The sequence below is a fragment of the Bos grunniens genome, chromosome 23, assembly GCF_055505025.1.
Source record: "Bos grunniens cultivar Pamir isolate PY7600 chromosome 23, Bosgru_T2T1.0, whole genome shotgun sequence".
NCBI classification, from domain to species: domain Eukaryota; kingdom Metazoa; phylum Chordata; class Mammalia; order Artiodactyla; family Bovidae; genus Bos; species Bos grunniens.
Window position 1 is genome coordinate 25806368 of NC_141187.1, and position 14027 is coordinate 25820394.

Sequence of the window (14027 nt, forward strand, 5' to 3'; positions counted from 1 at the left end):
GATTTTTTAACAGCAAAGCCAGTTTGATTTGTTAATTGCTCCTATTTTCTTTCTTTCTTCTTCTTCTTTTTTTTTTTTTTTGACTGCACCAGGTCTTAGTTGTGGCATGTGGGATCTAGTTTCCTGACCAAGGATGTATCCCGCCCCCCTGCATTAGGAGCAAGGAGTCTTAACCACCGGACCACCATGCTCCCCTGTGCTCCAATATCTTAGGTGTAATTTTCCTTATGGTAAAACATGGACAGCAATGCAGGAAGAGGACAAGTCTGGGGAGGACCAAACGTGGAAATTCCTCTTCTGACCACCTCCACTCCGTCCCTTGTGGACGTAGGTCATGCTTATCGGAACCTGCTAGAGGAGATGGGGGTATAGAAGTGGGTGACGGCCTGTCAGTGTAAGAGGTGTATTTGTATGGAGCGTGTCATAGGGGAGTCCTTCGAGGATGGGTCTCAGGGGTGTGAAAGTGTGTGTCGACAGTCTCCCTCCTCGGCAAGTCATAACATGATTTCATGGGCAGAGTGACCCTGAATGTGCAGATTTGAGTGCTTAAGAGTAGACTGGATTCTGTCTTAAAAGGAGAAGGTTGTGTTGCTTTTCCCCCTCCGGAAAGACTTCTGCAGTGCCCCCCCAACCCCCACCCCCGGAAAGACCAGGACAGCGGCTGACTAGTCTCTTTTTCTCCTGTCTCCTCGGGCCTTCAGCCGCCGAAAGGGGGCCTTGCGGGCCTGACCCCCGGCTGGAAGGAAGAGGCGTAAGTCAACTTCCTCGCCGGCAACACCCGCGGCGGCGGTGGGTGCGCGGGTCTGCGCATCCCGCCCCCGGGCCGGGAAGGGGCGGAGCCGGGCGGAGCCCGCCCCCGGCTGGCCCCTCTTCCTCGCCGCTCCTCCGACCCGCGCTGGCCGCAGTCACCGCCGCCTGCAGGAAGCTGGGAGCGGGATCTTGGGCCGGGAGTGCGGGCTGGGCTGCGTGCACGGGCTCGGCCGCCGCTGCCGGTGAGTCCCTGGGCTGGCGGCGCGGTGCGCGGAGGGAGGCGGGTCAGGACCCGGCTGTTGGGGAGCCCCAGGGCGCAAGCACCGAGATGTCAAGATCGCGACTGTGGGGGCCCCCGGAGGAGCATCGCGAGGTAGAGGAGCCCGGGGGTGGGGAGTCAACATGCCCCCGGTGCTGGGGCGTCCAGGAGCCCTGAAGGCGAGGCAGAGGGTCAGGAACTCGAAGTTGGGGCGTCCCGAAACCCGATCCTGGAGGACTACGGGGTTAGGATCCTGAGATTGGAGAGGTCCCCAGGGGTGCGGAATGAGGGCTGCCCAGTCGGCCTTCTCGGGGCGCCCTCCGTAGGGCGGAGGGGAGCAGAACCCGGGAAGGGAGTGCGGAGAGAGGAAGCCTAGGCGGGCGGGGCAGGAGAGAAGCCCCAGGGAGGGGAGCCCCGGACAGGGGAGGGTGGGGCGACGCGAGTGACTTCTCCGGGGAAGGATGGAGGGGGTTTCGCCGAGAGGGCGGGTGCAGGTAGCGGAGCTGTGCGGAGAATCCGGGGTTCTGTTCTGGAGGATGCGGGATTGGAGAGCTAGAACGCCGCGGCGGGGGTCCGAGGTGACCCGCGGAGCTGTAGGGCGGGCACTCAGGGAACATCTCGGCCTAGGGGACGCAGCCCACTCGGTGGGGTCATGGCCATCTCAAGAGGACATCCTCTCAAGGGAGCAGGAAGGGCCACCCTGGACGAGGTTGGGTAGGGACCCTCCACCTAGCGAGCAGTGTTGGCAAATTAGGCAGGGGGACCGGAGAGGGGCGCACCTGGCAGACCTGCGTGGGCACCGCAGTGCCCTAAGCATCTGTGGCCCTCAGGCACAGACTCACAAAAGGGAGACCTGTGGACTGGACAGGCTTAGGGTTGCATCTCATATTTCTGAGCTGGGTTAGAAGTGATTTTGCCCAGGGATCCGATGAAAAGAGTCTGGGCTTATAGATCAGAATAGCTCTGGAGTGAGTTTTCAAATTGTATAGGTAAGCTCTACCTGTGTGTGTGTGTGTAACTCATAATAAAAGTGTGTGTAATTTTTAGATCCACATGTGCTGCTTGCTTCCTCCTCTTTTGTACTTTGTGAGAGGTTGTTTCTGAGTAAAAACTGAAGGAAAATCAGGAAGGTTTCAGCGTACACACATACAAACTAACCGCCCACAAATGCATTGCATTCCACGGTCTAGTAAACATGAGTATTACACTTTTGGATTGCTTCTGTTGGCGAGGGCTCCCTTTAGTGGAGTGAAAAGGAGTTACCTGCATGGAAGGTGGACTGCCCTTGACTGCCCTCTTAGGATGTCCACAGCCTGGACCCACCCCTGAGTTGCTGCACCCTTGACCAGGTCACCTGGTGGGGCGCTAGCCTACTCAGGACCTCAGGGAATGGCATTCTAGAGTCTGTCTGAATATAAACAAATGACCAACGCACTGTCTGGTTTATCTTCTTGTTTTTTCCCCCCTGTTGTTTGTCTTAGGTGTCTGGCTCTCTTTTACTAGTTAAATAATATTGACATCTTATATTAATGTATTCTATATGGTTAATTATGGGTGGTAATTACCTTAATTATTTGATATAACAACTAATTCAGGAAGACCTAGGGCCTTGGGAATCCTGTTAAGTAGATTTCTCCCTGAGGAGGTTCCTGGGCTTTAAGGGGCAGCGAGAGGGGGAGGGAATGGGCTCTACTCCTTTTCTTTTCTGCTGTAGATATAGGTCCATCCTCTAGTATACACTGAGATTCGAGCTTCCTGGGAGGACCAAAGACTTTTGGCATCTAGTATTTGGCTCAGATGGTAAAGAATCTGCCTGCAATGCAGGAGATCTGGGTTTGATCCCTGGGTGAGGAAGATTCCCTAGAGAAAGGGATAGCTACCCACTCCATTATTCTTGCCTGGGAAATCCCATGGACAGAGGAGCCTGACAGGCTACAGTCCATGAGTTCACAAAGAGTTGTACACTATACACAACTTAGCGAATAACATTTTCACTTTTCACTTTTTAATATGTTGGGCCCATTTTTTTTTTTCTTCATGCAGAGGAAAGCTCATCAATAAGTATGCAAGTTAACGGTAAAGTGATCTATTCAATTTCACAGGTGTCATTTCAGGACAAGTTTTTTTCCATCAGAGGGTGGTCAGAACCTTGCACCAAAATCTGCATTATCATTATTGCGGTAGCATATTTATCCACTTGGACATATAGCTAGCTGATTCTTCCAATTCTTTATCCAAATGTTAGAATAAGTACCTAAGTATTTATACATTCAAATAAATTCGTGTTTCACCCTTTCTTTCTCACCCCTCATCGTGGCAAGCTGTGTACTAATTCTAGTGATGCTGTCATTGCCGAGAATAATTTTGGAGCCCTGCTTTGGAGTTGCCTTCAGAGTTGGCAACACGTTGACTGAATTGCCTCTGTGATGGCAAACCTTCCGCAGTTGGGAAACAGCCAAACGCTTGTGTGGAGCCAACTTTGGTGGAGAATTGGGGTTGTTATAGGAAGTGTGTCCATTAAAGTAATGAAAGTCCTCTTGAAGGGCTAGCAGTTCTACAGGGGTCATCCAGTAAAGAGTATGTGTTTAGGATTGTAAAGTAGTTGCTTTGAAATACAGCCTTCATTTGATTGTTTGCGCTCTGGTGCATGTGTAAAAAAAAAAGCAGAACTGGTGCTAGAGGAGGAAATGGCAACCCACTCCAGTATTCTTGCCTGGGAGATCCCATGGACAGAGGAACCTGCTGAGCTACAGTCCATGGGGTCGCAAAGAGTCGGACACAGCAGCAACTGAGCACAGAGTGTTATACTCTGTCGTACCTTATGGTTTGGGGGCTTCCCAGGTGGTGCTAGTGGTAAAGAACCTGCCTGCCAATGCCGGAGATAAAAGAGACTCAGGTTCCATCCCTGGGTCAGAAAGAGCCCCTGGAGGAGGGCACAGCAACCCACTCCAGTATTCTTGCTTGGAGAATCCCATGAACAGAGGAGCATGCGGGCTACAATCCATAGGGTTGCAAAGAGTCAGACACGACTGAGGTGACTTAACATGCACCAACACCTCATAGCTTATAGGGCTGGAGAAAATCAGCCTTTCTTTTCCCCTTCCATGTCCTCTGTACCAGGCAGTTTCCATCCCCTTGTATTTTTTACCGAAAGCAAAATGAACAAAAGACTTGTTTTTTCCAGCAAAAAAGGTAGTCAGAAAGTCACTTACCCTATTGGGCATTACCAATAGGTAATATTGGTAATTAGGTATCATTGCCTGATACCTAAGTTTTTATGTGAAAAGATCTATATAGAGTCAAGGGGAAGAGAATGATATCTGAAAATCCATTTTAGTTTTGGGATTCCATAGCACATAGCATGAAAAATCAACATATCCCATTTCTGCCTTTGTTTCCCTAAATTCTATTTTCCCCCCTCAGGTTGTATAACCTGAAGTTTCAATACAGCCATAGCTTGAATCTTGATTTAACTGTGATCTTGGACAAATTACTCATCTCTTTTGGCCTCCATTTTCTTACCCTAACATGAAGATGTGATGAGCAGGTACCTCATGGGGCTGTGATGAAGATGAAGTACGATTTGTGTGTGTATAACCCTGAGATCAGTGTCCCTACATAATCAGTGCTCCATAGAGTCTAGCTCTTTGCGTTATTAAGAGTGCTTATTGATCGTTTTGTATTATAATTCCTTTTAAGCCATGTAAAAATTTATAATGTCCAAGTAATGATAGTCCCTTTGGCTGGGCTTTGCAAATGAACCTGTCCTCTCAGGAGTGTTTTAAGAGTGACCTTAACAGCAACCATAGCTAGCTACTTTATTTTGAATTCCTATTGGGCTTCCCAGAGGTAAAGGATCCACCTGCCAAGCAGGAGACTCCAGTTTAATCCCTGGGTCGGAAAGATCCCCTGGAGAAGGAAATGGCAACCCACTCCAGTATTCTTGCCTGGAAAATCCCTTGGTCAGAGGAACCTGGTGGGCTATAGTCCATGGGGTTGCAAAGAGTCTGACGCGAATTAGCAACCGAGCATACACATATTTTAAAATATGAAAAGTCCAGTTTTGAGTGTGTTTTAGGTGTAGCAGTTTGGTAAAAAGCTGAAGGAAAATTGTTTAAAAGCTTCTCCTATAATTTTCTTCCTGATCCAATGAAATATTATTCTAACAACATAGCTCTAGTTCTCTTGGCATATATTGAAACGGATGATTCTGGAGAACGTTTGTTTCAGTTAAATTGGAGTTTTGTTCTGTTCTGTTTTTTTTTTTTTTTTTAGTGGTAGAGAGGAAGAACCTGGCACTGCATTCTCAGTTCTTTCATAAATACCAACAGTCAGTTTTTGCAAATTTATGAATTTTATTATATTCAGTTAATTTTACCTTAATTTTAATGAAATAATTTATGGTTACTATGAAATAGCTGTTTCATGAAATGTTCAACATTTAGTGAGAATTCTCTGTGTTTCAGTGAAGTATGTGCAGGAGACGAGGTATAAGGAACAGATTTTCTCCCCCAGAAGTTCACATAATGTGCCCTCTTACTTAGGACAATACATTAGCGAGAATTGTTGGGGTTTTTTTTTCTCCTAATGGCTTACAAGGCTAAGGGTTAATATGAATTTCACTATATGTTCCTTTCCCTCAATTTCTTGGAGAAGGCTAAATATATGGATCTCTCAATAGTGTTTATATTTTTTGTTATGGATAGATTCTTTCAGGATTAGATCCTACTATGTACTCAGATGCCATAAAAGGAAATAAGGGCTCTAAAATTACTTAGTGAATTGTAAAGTGATAGACAGTCTGCCTTCTCTATGGGGGCTGGTGTGGGGGATGGAGTCTGCATCATCAGGTTCAACCAACCGAGGATGGAAATGTCAATGAAAAAATTAATCCATAGTCAAGCTAAGAAAGAAATGGAACATTTTATTCAAACCAACCTGAGGATTATAACCTGGGAGACAGTCTCTCAGAGAGGTCTGAGAACTGTTCCAAAGAGGTGAAGGTTGTGGCCAGTCTAGATGTGACTTTGGAGAAGGGGGTACATCCAATCAAAGCACACATCTTGGTAGAGTTATTGCTATCTGCAAGAAATAGGTGTCTTAGTTGATGGTTTTAGTGCCCTGTAAGTATGGGAAGATTCTAGAAGCTGGATTCATAAAATTTTCTCCTGAAAATATCTTAACCACCTGAGGGTCAATTTCTGTTGTTCTGTAGCACAAAATGCCTAATCCTGATCTTTGCCCTGAATTCCTTTTGAGGTGTACTGCATAGATCAGTGACCAAAGTGGCTGATGACTTAATCCTTGTAGAATTGATGATGGACAACATTATTTTTACAATCCCCTCCTTTTCAGTCTTAGTTTCGACCATGATTTGGGAGGCATTTTGTGACCACTTTGTCTCATGATGCCAGGAACGCTCCTTCCCAGGTTGGGCAAGGATTTCTTTGATAGGCTTCTCAATGTGCTCTTGGTGGACAAGACTCTGTTAACAGTAGCCAGAGCCTCTGGCCAGCCTGTAATATTGTCCAGGAAATGGTTTCCTCTTGTTGCTTCTTCCCACATCTAGAGTTACACTATTATAATCATCGATCTTATAGAATTGTATATTTCGTCAATCATTTCAAGTCACCTAGTCAACAAAGGTCCGTCAAGTCAAGACTATGGTTTTTCCAGTGGTCATGTATGGATGTAAGAGTTGGACTGTAAAGAAAGCTGAGCGCAGAATTGATGCTTTTGAACTGTGGTGTTGGAGAAGATGCTTGAGGCTTCCTTGGACTGCAAGGAGATCCAACCAGTCCATCCTAAAGGAGATCAGTCCTGGGTGTTCATTGGAAGGACTGATGTTGAAGCTGAAACTTCAATACTTTGGCCACCTGATGCAAAGAGCTGACTCATTTGAAAAGACCCTGATGCTGGGAAAGATTGAGGGCAGGAGGAGAAGGGACGACAGAGGATGAGATGGTTGGATGGCATCACCGACTCCATGGACATGGGTTTGGGTGGACTCCGGGAGTTGGTGATGGATAGGGAGGCCTGGCGTGCTGTGGTTCATGGGGTTGCAAAGAGTCAGACACGACTGAGCGACTGAACTGAACTGAATCATCATTAATTTTACCAGACCTTTGGCCACATATTTGGTCATGCAAGAAACAATCATCTTATTCAATAGGAAGAATACAAGTAATGCAGCTAGTGGCATTAATAAGGTCATAAGTAAGTATCTAAGTGAAGAGCTTCCATTAGATGTGACCCAATATCTCCCCAGGTTCTCTGACCAGTCTATTCTATACCAGTTGCTATATTTAAGGCAAATGATATATTGGTATTGTACATAAAGCTCACCAAAGATGTCTACAGGTAGAAGATGAAGGTGGGTTATCATGACTTCTTAAAGATTGACAAAGTAATGTTTTCTAAAGAGTTGTGTGACTGCCAGAAGAAGCACAAGTGATCTTTCTGATTGAGCAGGGATTTCTGCCATTGGGGAATCCGGTTAATGCATAATGCAGATATACAATGACCAGTGGATGGGAGGGAGGAGGCCAAAGGTCAGAGAAAATGTTTTTGTTTAAATTTTTCTTGTCTAGCCTTAAAATGTCAGTTGAAATAAATGTCAGAAAATAGTCAGGGAAAAAAAAAATCCCAGGGGAATTTGGGGGGAGCATGAATACATGTATCAGTTCAGTTCAGTCGCTCAGTCGTGTCCGACTCTTTGTGACCCCATGAATCGCAGCATTCCAGGCCTCCCTGTCCATCACCATCTCCCAGAGTTCACTCAAACTCATGTCCATTGAGTCGGTGATGCCATCCAGCCATCTCATCCTCTGTTGTCCCCTTTTCCTCCTGCCCCCAATCCCTCCCAGCATCGTAGTCTTTTCCAATGTATGGCTAAATCCCTTCTCAGTTCACCTAAAACTATCACAGCATTGTTAATAGGCTATATCCCAATACAAAACAAAAAGTTAAAAGAAAAATCCCAGAAAGTTCCAGAAAACAAAACTTGAACTTGTCATGCCCAGGCAACTACTTACACAGCATTTATTTTACACAAAACAGTTACCTTGTATTTACAGCTATTCACATAACATTTACATTGTATTAGGTAATATAAGTAATCTAGAGATGTTTTAAAGTATGTGGGTGGATGTGGGTAGGTTACATGCAAATACTGTGCCATTGTATATAAAGGACTTGAGCATGCACAGATTTTGGTATGCCAGGAGGATCCTGGAAGCAATCCCCATAGACACTGAGGGGCCACTGTATAACTGTAGGATGGGGCTATTTTTGTTGTTTATCCCTTCTATAATGGCATTTGGCCTTTGCTCTGTCTGTGTTCTGAATGGTAGTTCACACCCAGGAAAACAGTACCGCAGGGTGGTTGAGATTAGAGCAGGTATTCTTAATAAGGAGCATGGGCAACGATTTTACATCCCTTTCACCCCCAGGCTGCCAGGATATTTGACAATGTCTAGAGATATTTTTCAGAGAAGGCAATGGCAACCCACTCCAGTACTCTTGCCTGGAAAATCCCATGGGCAGAGGAGCCTGGTAGGCTGCAGTCCATGGGGTCGTGAAGAGTCGGACACGACTGAGCGACTTCCTTTCACTTTTCACTTTCATGCACTGGAGAAGGAAATGGCAACCCACTCCAGTATTCTTGCCTGGAGAATCCCAGGGACGGGGGAGCCTGGTGGGCTGCTGTCTGTGGGGTGGCACAGAGTTGGACACGACTGAAGCGACTTAGCAGCAGCAGCAGCAGCAGAGATATTTTTGATTTTCATAGCTGGAAAGGAGAGAGATGTTACTGGCATCTAATGGGTAGAGGCCAGAAATGCTGCTAGATGTTGTATAATGCATGCAACAGCCCTTCACAGCAAAGAATTTTCCAGGTAGCTCAGCTTGTAAAGAATCCCCCTGCAATGCAGGAGACCCCAGTTCAATTCCTGGGGTTGGGAAGATCCACTGGAGAAGGGATAGGCTACTCCCTCCAGTATTCTTGGGCTTCCCTGGTGGCTTAACTGGTAAAGAATCCGCCTGCAATGTGGGAGACCTGGATTCGATCCCTGGGTTGGGAAGATCCCCTGGAGAAGGGAACCCACTCCAGCATTCTGGTGTGGACAGTTCCATGGGCTATATAGTTCACGGGTTCACAAAGAGTTGGACATGACTGAGCGACTTTCATTTTCATTTCAAATGGCAGTAGTGCTGAGAGATCCTGAACTAGATTAAGGGATCTGGAGTGGGGACCAACCGGTGTTAGCATCCTAGAATGACCCTGGCTGAGCTCCTTAAAAATGCAGGTCTGAAATGCTGTTGTTCAATTAGATGGGATAGTGTATATAAAATACTTAGCTCACAGAGTTGCCCAGTAAATGGTAACTCTTAGTATAATGTCTGGTTAGTCAGTCCAGGGACTATGCATCAAAGACATAGCTTTGGCTTTGCACCCATGGTGCACAGATCCAGGTCAGGTTTCCTGATCCCATCCATGTGTCCTAGAGTAGGTAGGGCAGGGACACAGAACTACCTGTGTCTGTGGTTCCTTCTGCATTCTGGTTCTGCTGGCAGTGGGCTGCAGTTGCCTCCAACCAGGTGAGCAGGGCAGTGCTTTGGACCTGTTTTCTGGGGGCAGAGATGAGCTGAGGCTGGAGGAGCTCTGTTTCCTCCTCCACACGTGGAAGGAGGAGAAGGCTAGGTGGTGAAGTCCTCCCCCCACCCCACACCTCCCACCTTGTCTTCTGGGCTCTACTGGGACCCCTATCTCTGCACAGGCACAACTTCCTCTACTGTGAGCAGCCCTGGTGTCTGGCAGTTTCTCTTTACTTTTTCTTAGCCTCTTCTACTCAAGCAAAAGTTCTTGGCGGGTCCCTTCACTTTTAATGAAATACTCCAAGTCCGCTGCCGGTTTTGCTCTTCGTGGGCCTTCTTGGCCATCTGGGGAGGACAGAGGAGGCCGCCCATGAAGCTCAGGCCCCACTTTGACCTTCCTGCTTTGCTGTTTTTCCTTTGCACTTTGAGCCAGAGGAGTGAGTGGTCCATTCAAGCAACCAGAGGCGCCTCAGCGGGATGGGGGTGGGATGACATTCCGAGAGTGTTTAGCAGACCCAGAAGTAAACAAATGGAGTGGTTTTTCAGCTGTGAGCTAGAAACCATCAGTTCTGTGGTTCTCAGTCCTGGCTGTACAATAGAAGTACCTGGGGCTTTCTAAGAATTCAGATGCCCAGGCCCCACCCAAGACAGTTGATTCAGACTCTCAGTGGGGAGGGCTAGGGCATCACATTTTTTAAGATGCTCCTGAGATTCAGAACCATGCCTTGTGAAATTAATGACCTGCATTTAAGAAAAAGGAAGAAAGAGAGAGGAAAACGAAAGAAAAGAGAGCCAAACTAAAAATGAGAGTAACATAAGTAGTGTTTTGTTAAATGTTTATTTTATGATGAATGTATCACTTGCTTGTGATGTAAAATATGTTCTTTCCAAAGGGCTGTAGTCAAAAAAGTTTGAAAACTTTATTTTAGAGCCTTAGAGGTATTTAATTAATGTTGGCAAATTGCCTCTTGAAATATTTCTGTATGTGTTTCTGCTAGACAGTTTTCTAACTGCTTTTATATACCTTGTCAAATACAACTTCTGCAGTCACTCTGTGAGCCATGGAACGCAGATATCATTATATTGATTCTTTCATACAGATGAAGGAAACCTGGGGCTGGAGAGAAGAGAAATTTGTCAAAGTCACAGTGAGAAAAGGGGCAACATGGACTCAAACCCAGGACTTCTGATTACTGCTACAGGGCTCTGTCCACCACATCTTTCTGTCTCTTCTGATGTAGTTGGAGCATGGCCTTGATGCAACTTCAAATAATGCATCAAAATAACTATTGACTGAACACCTACTGATACCAGGAAACATAGAGTTGACCCTTGAGCAACCTGTGGGTTAGGCCATCCTTGGGTCTGGCCTGGTAGTTCTAGCTGAGAAGGAACCTGAAGACTGACCCTGTGGAGTGAGATTGGATAGACTTCCCAGTAGTCTGGGAAGCAAAGGCTATTTTGTTCATTTGTTTATTTATCCACTCACTCATTTATCAGTATTAAAGCCTTACCAGGGCTGGGGTCCATGCTGAACACGGGTAAAGATGGAATGCTGAACTCAGATGCAGTCCCCGCCCTTGTGGAGGTTACAGTTTGGAGGTGAGTACTTAAGGGAGGATGCTGTGCTTCAGAAGCAGGTGGGGAAAGGATTCCTCAAGGCTTTCTCATACCTGAGCACAGAGCTGAAACAAAGCTCAGGCCATGTGTAAACAGAAGTACAGACAGTTGGTTGTACTCAGGAGCTTAGCATGGAAGAACAAGACCTCACGTTAGCCCACATGACATTCAGAACCCCAGTTCCCCAAAGGTGGGGAACCACATTCTGCTGGAAGTCACCTGGGTTGGATGATCAGGTTGAGTTAAGCCTGGGGCTCAGGGTGTGTCCTCGGAGTGTCTGGGAGGGTACAAGCTCCAAGCCATCTAGATAACTAATAAACTGTCCCTTTTCTCTTATGTGAGAAGGACTCCATACCTCAGCAGACCAGTGTTTGTTGAATGAGTGAATTAATGATGATTATGAAGAATGGTCATCTATAATAAAGGTAATGGAAGATGTCAAGGTTTCAAGACAAGCACACCCAGAGAAGAGTCAAGTTCTCCCCACTTTCCAGGCTGAGCTGGTTCCTGGGACTGTAAGAACCTAAAGGCAATCAGAGCTAGGGTTATTGATTTAAGAGTTTAAGGGTTGGTCTTGAGATATTAGCGTTAAGGGCAGTGACATTTATTTCCACTTATGGTGATGTAGTCCAGAATTAAGAAAAGCAAGCAAGAAAAAACTCAATTCTTTTTTAAAAGTATTTTTATTTATTTATTTGGCATTTGTGGGTCTTAGTTTCAGCATGCAGGGTCTTTAATCAGCATGTGGGATCTACTTCCCTGACCAGGGATTCAACCCAGGCCCCCTGGATCAGGAGTACAGAGTCTTAGCCACTGGACCACGAAGGAAGGCTCCTGACCCACCCCCATCCTAATTTTTAAGGAACAGATAATTGTTGCTTTTCACCAGTAACCTGAAGCTATGTATTTGCCCTATTCTTAGCACCTGCTCTCTGGAGGCTAAGAGAATTTCCCAAGAGGTTCAAGATCAATCCGTAGCACAGAAACTGGGAGAGGGCTACTGTTCCCCAAACCACTTGAAGATGGAATAGAAATACTCTGCTAAATGTTGCCTGTAGGTCATACTTTTTGTGAGAAATAAAACTTTGTTGGTAAAATCTCATTTTCCTTTTAGACTCAAACTGCTTGTATAAATTATGGAAGAAAAAAAGAGGAGGATGTAAAAATCAATGTTGAGTGTAATGGCTCTTGAATTAGAAAATTTAAATTCTCCATGGTGTATTTCACCCTGTCCAAAGGATTCATTCCAGGAGTTCAATCTTAGCTTGCTGTTCCTGCACTTAAGCAAGATGAGGGCATCAATATTGTTCTCTTGAGTTGCCAGGAACCCTGAGCACTTTATAAAGTGGCATTAGTTAGTTTCACGCATGGACTCATGCTGGGATTGGAATTGGCTGCAGTTGTAGAATGTCACCCAGACAGACAGGTTCAGGTATAAAGTGCCAAGAATTTCATTGAAACTGGGCAGCATTTCAGCAGGTAGAAACGGATTCGTCAGATCTCATTGTGCTGAAGAGGTTCAGATTAATTCATGAAGTGCATGCACAATTTTGTCCCATGAAAGAAAAAGAAAATATTAGACTGTTTACAGTTATGTGACTGTGATGTGTCTCATGGCCTGGAGGACCATTGTGTCTAGATACATTAACCTAATTCCACAGGATGTAATAATAATAATACGCTCATGTGTGTGAAGGCATACTGAAACACAAAATACCTACTATTTTGATGAATACCTACTCTATTGAAGATTCCTATGTGCCAGGCATTGTGCAGTGCAGTGTTTCTTTACGTTGTCTCTACTGCTTGAAACAAATTTAGGAGAGAGAGATCCCAGTTTACCAATGAGAAAAAGAAAGGAAGTGGCTCGCCCAAGGTCACTATAGTTAGAAAGTGTCAGAGCTGGTTATAGATTCGTTATTTGTGAAAGGGCCTGTGGCAGATGAGTTTGTGTTTAATTTAGGGCTCCTTTACAAAGCTTCTATAGCCTGGAATGGGTCCAGGGTGGGATTTCCTGTCTGCTCAGTTCATCACCCTATATAACAGATTCCAGAAGGTGGGAGTTGCTAAATTTATATATGTGGTTCCTTGAACCTACTGGAAGCATTGGCTCTGGGGGCAGGGGGCAGGGTCTCGGGGTGGTGCATCCAGCTTTTTTTCATGATTTCCTATGCCTACAAAGCCACATATGTGTGTGTCAAATAGCTGCACAGACCATCAAAACTTGGCAATCCTTTGCTTTTAGCTCAGGTGATAGTAGCTTCATTTGGAGCCACCTGCCAGCTCTTCTAAACTCTAACCTGAGATTAGGTGTAACTGACTAAATGATACAGGGTCATGAATCATTGAATGGATGTGGTTGACTTACTTTCAAAGCATGGAAGACTAATAATGATCACTTTGACACAAGTATGATGGGACTTCCCTGGTGGTTGGGCTTCCCTCATAGCTCAGTTGGTAAATCATCTGTCTGCAATGCAGGAGTTCAGTTCAGTCCAGTTCATTTCAGTCAGTCAGTTGTGTCCAACTCTTTGCAACCCCATGAATCACAGCATGCTAGGCCTCCCTGTTCATCACCAACTCCCAGAGTTCACGCAAACTCATGTCCATCGAGTCGGTGATGCCATCCAACCATCTCATCCTCTGTCGTCCCCTTCTCCTCCTGCCCCCAATCCCTCCCAGCATCAGGGTCTTTTCCAATGAGTCAACTCTTTGCATCAGGTGGCCAAAGTATTGGAGTTTCAGCTTCAGCATCAGTCCTTCCAATGAACACCCAGGACTGATCTCCTTTAGGATGGACTGG

At 45.8% G+C, this 14027-nt stretch overlaps 1 protein-coding gene across 4 annotated transcripts in view; it reads left to right on the top strand.

Moving 5' to 3' along the window:
- The first annotated feature begins 642 nt into the window (after positions 1-642).
- The window catches only part of PAQR8 (progestin and adipoQ receptor family member 8), a 44588-nt gene continuing 31203 nt past the window's right edge, over positions 643-14027 (top strand). Inside the window, exon 1 of one of the 4 annotated variants that reach the window (XM_086369057.1) lies at positions 643-992. The gene's annotated coding sequence lies outside the window, so the exon portion shown is untranslated. Of the gene's footprint in view, positions 1124-14027 lie in introns of all 4 variants that reach the window. The other 3 variants (XM_086369060.1, XM_086369059.1, XM_086369058.1) reach the window with 3 other exon arrangements.